This window comes from Rhipicephalus microplus, unplaced genomic scaffold (genome assembly GCF_043290135.1).
Source record: "Rhipicephalus microplus isolate Deutch F79 unplaced genomic scaffold, USDA_Rmic scaffold_156, whole genome shotgun sequence".
Lineage (NCBI taxonomy): Eukaryota > Metazoa > Arthropoda > Arachnida > Ixodida > Ixodidae > Rhipicephalus > Rhipicephalus microplus.
The window spans coordinates 199,484-205,000 of NW_027464727.1; the positions used below are offsets into that span (position 1 = coordinate 199,484).

At 58.5% G+C, this 5,517-nt stretch overlaps 3 non-coding genes across 3 annotated transcripts in view; all 3 read left to right on the forward strand.

Moving 5' to 3' along the window:
• Positions 1–653: 653 nt before the first annotated feature.
• LOC142791283 (small subunit ribosomal RNA) lies at positions 654–2,468 on the forward strand. The gene has a single exon (XR_012890132.1). It is a non-coding gene; the product is annotated as a small subunit ribosomal RNA (ribosomal RNA).
• Positions 2,469–4,187: 1,719 nt separating this feature from the next.
• LOC142791255 (5.8S ribosomal RNA) lies at positions 4,188–4,340 on the forward strand. The gene has a single exon (XR_012890106.1). It is a non-coding gene; the product is annotated as a 5.8S ribosomal RNA (ribosomal RNA).
• A 1,154-nt stretch (positions 4,341–5,494) lies between these two features.
• Positions 5,495–5,517, forward strand: part of LOC142791232 (large subunit ribosomal RNA) — a 3,958-nt gene continuing 3,935 nt past the window's right edge. The window contains exon 1 of the ribosomal RNA XR_012890091.1: positions 5,495–5,517. This exon is cut by the window's right edge and continues 3,935 nt beyond it. This is a non-coding gene — a ribosomal RNA (large subunit ribosomal RNA).

Sequence of the window (5,517 nt, forward strand, 5' to 3'; positions counted from 1 at the left end):
ACGCTCAACATGCCACACGTTTCGGGGCACACCCGCGGTGAAATTTTCTCGAGTACGCTCGTATTAGGGCCCAAGGAGGTCTGGGTACTTATCGCTGCTATTATGTGGGGGTTCTCGTGAGCGGCGTACGCGAAAGCGACCGGGTGTCTGATATGCGGCGGGCTTCGGCCTCGTCAAGCGTGTCCTCGGGTCTGCTCCAGGGGAATCCACGGCAGTCGTCTGCAGCCTCATCCGCTTGATGCGTTAGGGGCTGGTTGTCGGACGGTGCCGTTTTACCACGATATCGAGGTGTGTTCCGTGTCGTCCTCGGGCGATTCAGATGCGAAAGCGCCGAAGACGCGGGCGTGACCCGTCGTCTGGCGGCTTTGCAGTCTCGGCTCCGTTGCTAGTTCCGGCCGGTCCACCGACAGTGCAGCGGGCTTGGGCAACCCGCACGGCGCGACCGAGTCGATGCAACGAAAAAGAGCGAGCATGAACGTGCTTCTTGCCGCACGGCTCCCACTCGTCTTTCGGGAAGGTTGTGCCGTAGCGAGCTCGAACGCCGTCATCTCGGAGTGCAAAATAAGCGTGTTGGGGCGCCTAAAGGTGGCCTCCGCCGCACACAGACTGCGTCCGGCCCGCCGAGGGCGAGGACGGACGCGCAGTCGAACGATTACCTGGTTGATCCTGCCAGTAATCATATGCTTGTCTCAAAGATTAAGCCATGCATGTCTAAGTACATGCCGAAATAAGGCGAAACCGCGAATGGCTCATTAAATCAGTTATGGTTCCTTAGATCGTTTCTTCCTACTTGGATAACTGTGGCAATTCTAGAGCTAATACATGCAGTGAGCCTGGAGCCCTTTGGGTAACGGGTGCTTTTATTAGACCAAGATCGATCGGGTTTCGGCCCGTATTGTGTGGTGACTCTGGATAACTTTGTGCTGATCGCATGGCCACGAGCCGGCGACGTTTCTTTCAAGTGTCTGCCTTATCAACTTTCGATGGTAGGTTACTTGCTTACCATGGTTGTTACGGGTAACGGAGAATCAGGGTTCGATTCCGGAGAGGGAGCCTGAGAAACGGCTACCACATCCAAGGAAGGCAGCAGGCGCGCAAATTACCCACTCCCGGCACGGGGAGGTAGTGACGAAAAATAACAATACGGGACTCTTTTGAGGCCCCGTAATTGAAATGAGTACACTCTAAATCCTTTAACGAGGATCAATTGGAGGGCAAGTCTGGTGCCAGCAGCCGCGGTAATTCCAGCTCCAATAGCGTATACTAAAGCTGCTGCGGTTAAAAAGCTCGTAGTTGGATCTCAGTTCCAGACGAGTAGTGCATCTACCCGATGCGACGGCTCGGACTGAACATCATGCCGGTTCTTTCTTGGTGCACTTCATTGTGTGCCTCGAGATGGCCGGTGCTTTTACTTTGAAAAAATTAGAGTGCTCAACGCAGGCGAGTCGCCTGAATAAACTTGCATGGAATAATAGAACAAGACCTCGTTTCTGTTCTGTTGGTTTTTGGAATACGAGGTAATGATTAAGAGGGACGGACGGGGGCATTCGTATTGCGGCGCTAGAGGTGAAATTCTTGGACCGTCGCAAGACGAACTACTGCGAAAGCATTTGCCAAGAATGTTTTCATTGATCAAGAACGAAAGTCAGAGGTTCGAAGGCGATCAGATACCGCCCTAGTTCTGACCATAAACGATGCCAACCAGCGATCCGCCTGAGTTACTCAAATGACTCGGCGGGCAGCTTCCGGGAAACCAAAGTATTTGGGTTCCGGGGGAAGTATGGTTGCAAAGCTGAAACTTAAAGGAATTGACGGAAGGGCACCACCAGGAGTGGAGCCTGCGGCTTAATTTGACTCAACACGGGAAAACTTACCCGGCCCGGACACTGGGAGGATTGACAGATTGAGAGCTCTTTCTTGATTCGGTGGATGGTGGTGCATGGCCGTTCTTAGTTGGTGGAGCGATTTGTCTGGTTAATTCCGATAACGAACGAGACTCTAGCCTATTAAATAGGTGCGGGGTTCCCAGCACCTTACAACCTTCTTAGAGGGACAAGCGGCTCCTAGCCGCACGAAACAGAGCAATAACAGGTCTGTGATGCCCTTAGATGTCCGGGGCCGCACGCGCGCTACACTGAAGGAAGCAGCGTGTCTTTATCCCTGTCTGAAAAGACTGGGTAACCCGTGGAACTTCTTTCGTGATTGGGATAGGGGCTTGCAATTGTTCCCCTTGAACGAGGAATTCCCAGTAAGCGCGAGTCATAAGCTCGCGTTGATTACGTCCCTGCCCTTTGTACACACCGCCCGTCGCTACTACCGATTGAATGATTTAGTGAGGTCTTCGGACCGATGTCCGGCGCGGCCTTTCGGTTGCGCCGGTCTGTTGGAAAGATGACCAAACTTGATCATTTAGAGGAAGTAAAAGTCGTAACAAGGTTTCCGTAGGTGAACCTGCGGAAGGATCATTAACGGATTGTGAAGGGTGAGCGCCTCAGCTGCGTCTGCGCCCGACACTTTCTGCCGCTGACCCCGTTTGGACGCGGGGTCGGCTTTTCCCCACGGGGCTGCCTGAATGTGGAGCGGCACCCCGTGACAAATTGTTGCGCCCAGCGGACGCCAACACCGCGACCTTGGACGGTCGGCCAGGTGGCGGACGCGGGTACAAACGGCGCAACGCACTCATAGGTCGGCTTTCGACCCGCCACTGCACCGTGGCTCGAAGCGCTCGAAATGCGCGACCCGACCGCTGCGGGACCGCCTAGTACTGTAAACAGGAGCGGCGGAGCGCGAACGGCGAGTCGTGGTTACGTCGGTAGAAGGCGAGGCTGCGCGTTCCCGAAACGCCAGCCGAGTGCCCTCCCGACCGTTCGAGCGTGCAAGAACGAGACCCGACAATCGCGCGGCGACTGCCAAGTACGAGAGGAACGGCACAAGCGTCGGCGGTCGGTCAAGGAACTGGCGATGTGACGGGTCCGCTGTGCACCAGTGCATACCGTCCCGCCGTCCGCGGCAAGCGCCTCCGCGTCCTCGGGTGACGGAGGCTGCCGGTCGGTTCTTGCAGGCGAGGGATCTCGCTGGCACCGGTTCGCGTTGACGCGCGGCCGGTCATGGCACGGCGATGCGACGGCCGAGGTGCGCAGTACTCGATGGAGGAACCGCACGCTCCGATGACCGTCCCGCCCTCCGCGGCGTATGCGTACCGACCGTAATGGTTGCAGCAGCGCCGGCCGGCTTTTGAATTCGCCACACGAAACACGGTGCGAGATCGCGGTTAGGGGAGCGTCGACGTTGCCAGGCGTTTTGCTTGCTGCCGAGGGAAAGGCGGCACGGCCACGTCGCGCTCGTCGCGATTAGCGGGTCTGCGCGCTTTGGGAAGGTGCCGCAACGACTTGCCGAAAGAGGAAGCACGGAAGAACGAGGGACTTGGACGTCCCGACAATTGAACGCACTTGCGGCCAGGCCCTTGCTGGCTTCGTTCTTCCGCCTCGAGTAGGCTCGTACGCGGCTCCGGCGCCGAAAGTGGTCCTTGGCACCGACTTCGGTGGACGTGGGAAGTGCCGCGCAAGTACGGCGCGCCTGGCTCCACCTGTTGGCTAAAGTAGGCAGCCGGATCGGCATTTTGGTGTGCGGTGGCAAACCGTGGATGCGAAAAAAGCTTGTGCGATTTCGTGGAACAAAAAGCGGGGGTCCCCCTTTTTATGCGGAGGAGACCGACCCGCCCGCCGTGGTGAACCGCGACGCCACGGTAAAAACGGGAGAGGCTTGTCGATGGGACCGTGCATCCCGCGCTCCACGGAGGCCGGGAGGCGGCCGCCCGAGGAAATGTGTAGCCGTCGAGGCCCGCATCTGCGTGCACTCTTATCCAAATGGGTGTACCGCAGGCATTTTCTGGTTAGGCGGGCCAATGAGAGCGAGCACACAACGATACCTACGGGTCCGGCTTGGAGAACCGGCTTCGACGCCTCCCGAGTATTTATAGAGGGGTGGACCACGAAAGCACTCGCAAGTAGCGGAAGCGAAACGCCGTCCGAAACACACCGTTTGCTCGATTTGCGGCAGCCGAAAAAGGCGCGGCAGAGTTTTGGAGTCCAAGCGTGCGCTGAAAAGCGCCCTTCTTGGCCACTGTTTGGCCGAGTGCCAGAAACGTTTGGTTTTGACTGTACGGAATTGAACAAACACTTTTTCACGACTCTAAGCGGTGGATCACTCGGTTCTCGGGTCGATGAAGAACGCAGCCAGCTGCGAGACTTGGTGTGAATTGCAGGACACACTGAGCACTGATTCTTTGAACGCACATTGCGGCCTTGGGTCTTCCCTTGGCTTCGTCTGTCTGAGGGTCGGATCACATATCAAGAGAGCCTTCGGCGCACAAGGGAACGTGAGCCGTCGACTCGTTTTGACCGCGTCGGCAACACGGACAGCACGCTGAACACCTCACAGCGAGCGCCAACAGCGGCCACTCAAGGGCGAGACGGTGGCGACCGTCGTGCCAGAGCCCAACCGAAACGGGGGCGACCGACTACATTGAGGATGTGGCACCTCGTTGAGACCGCCGCAGGACTTCGAGTCGGAAGGAAGCCTGCAGGGAAAGTGCGGTCGAGGTTGCGTACTCCTCTCTGCGACCGGGCGCGCAAGAGCTGCGAGAGCCACGGACGCGCAACTTTAACGCACGGTAAACACGAGGAGCGAAAGCCGGCCAGCAAAGCTTCTCCAGCCGTGCGCAAAGTGCGCGAGATCGCAGCCTTGCGTTGCGCTTGTTGCCCTCGAAGTAAGCAGGGTGTCCCGTAGACCGGGCGCTCGAACACGCTGCGGGGCCGTGCCTCCTCCAGGCTTTGCCGCGCGAACAGGGAACGTTCGCGCGCAAAGCGCAGGGAGGTGAGGAGGCTGCGCCCGACGTTTGCGGTTCGCTGCGTACGCGGTTGATGCGGAGAGCACGGCGCGACGACTTGCCGCGAAGCGGAAAAAGTCTCCCGCACGAGTTGGCGAAACGTTGGCGAAGCTTAAGGCGTTCTCGTCGTAGTCCGCCGTCGGTCTAAGTGCTTCGCAGTTCCCGTCCCGTTCAAAAAACTGGGCCACTCCAGTTGGGGCGGGGGCGACGCTACACGAGACGATGCCTCTCGCCAGGCTGCGTGGCTGCCCTTGCGGCGGCGGCGACTGGCCTCGGCGGTGTTTGGGCTTTCGACACGGTCGTTTATCACGCAACTGCTCGGACGACGCACGCGCGCAGCGGAATGCCGCTTGCCAGCCTTGTGAAGATGTGACCCTGTACAGGGTTGCGGGCGCACTTGGTAGGGCGTCGTACTCGGTTCGCGATGGGTTTACGAACGTGTCCCGTCACTTCCACGTCACACCGGTTGTGCGCCGCACGCGTGCAGCGGGGAAGCCGATTGCCAGCCTTGTGAAGAAGTGGCCCTGTACAGGGTTGCGGGCGCACTTGGTAGGGCGAGCGCACGCGGTCGTGCAGGAAGTTGATGGAAGCGAATGTATCCGCTGTCGACCTCAGATCAGGCGAGACAA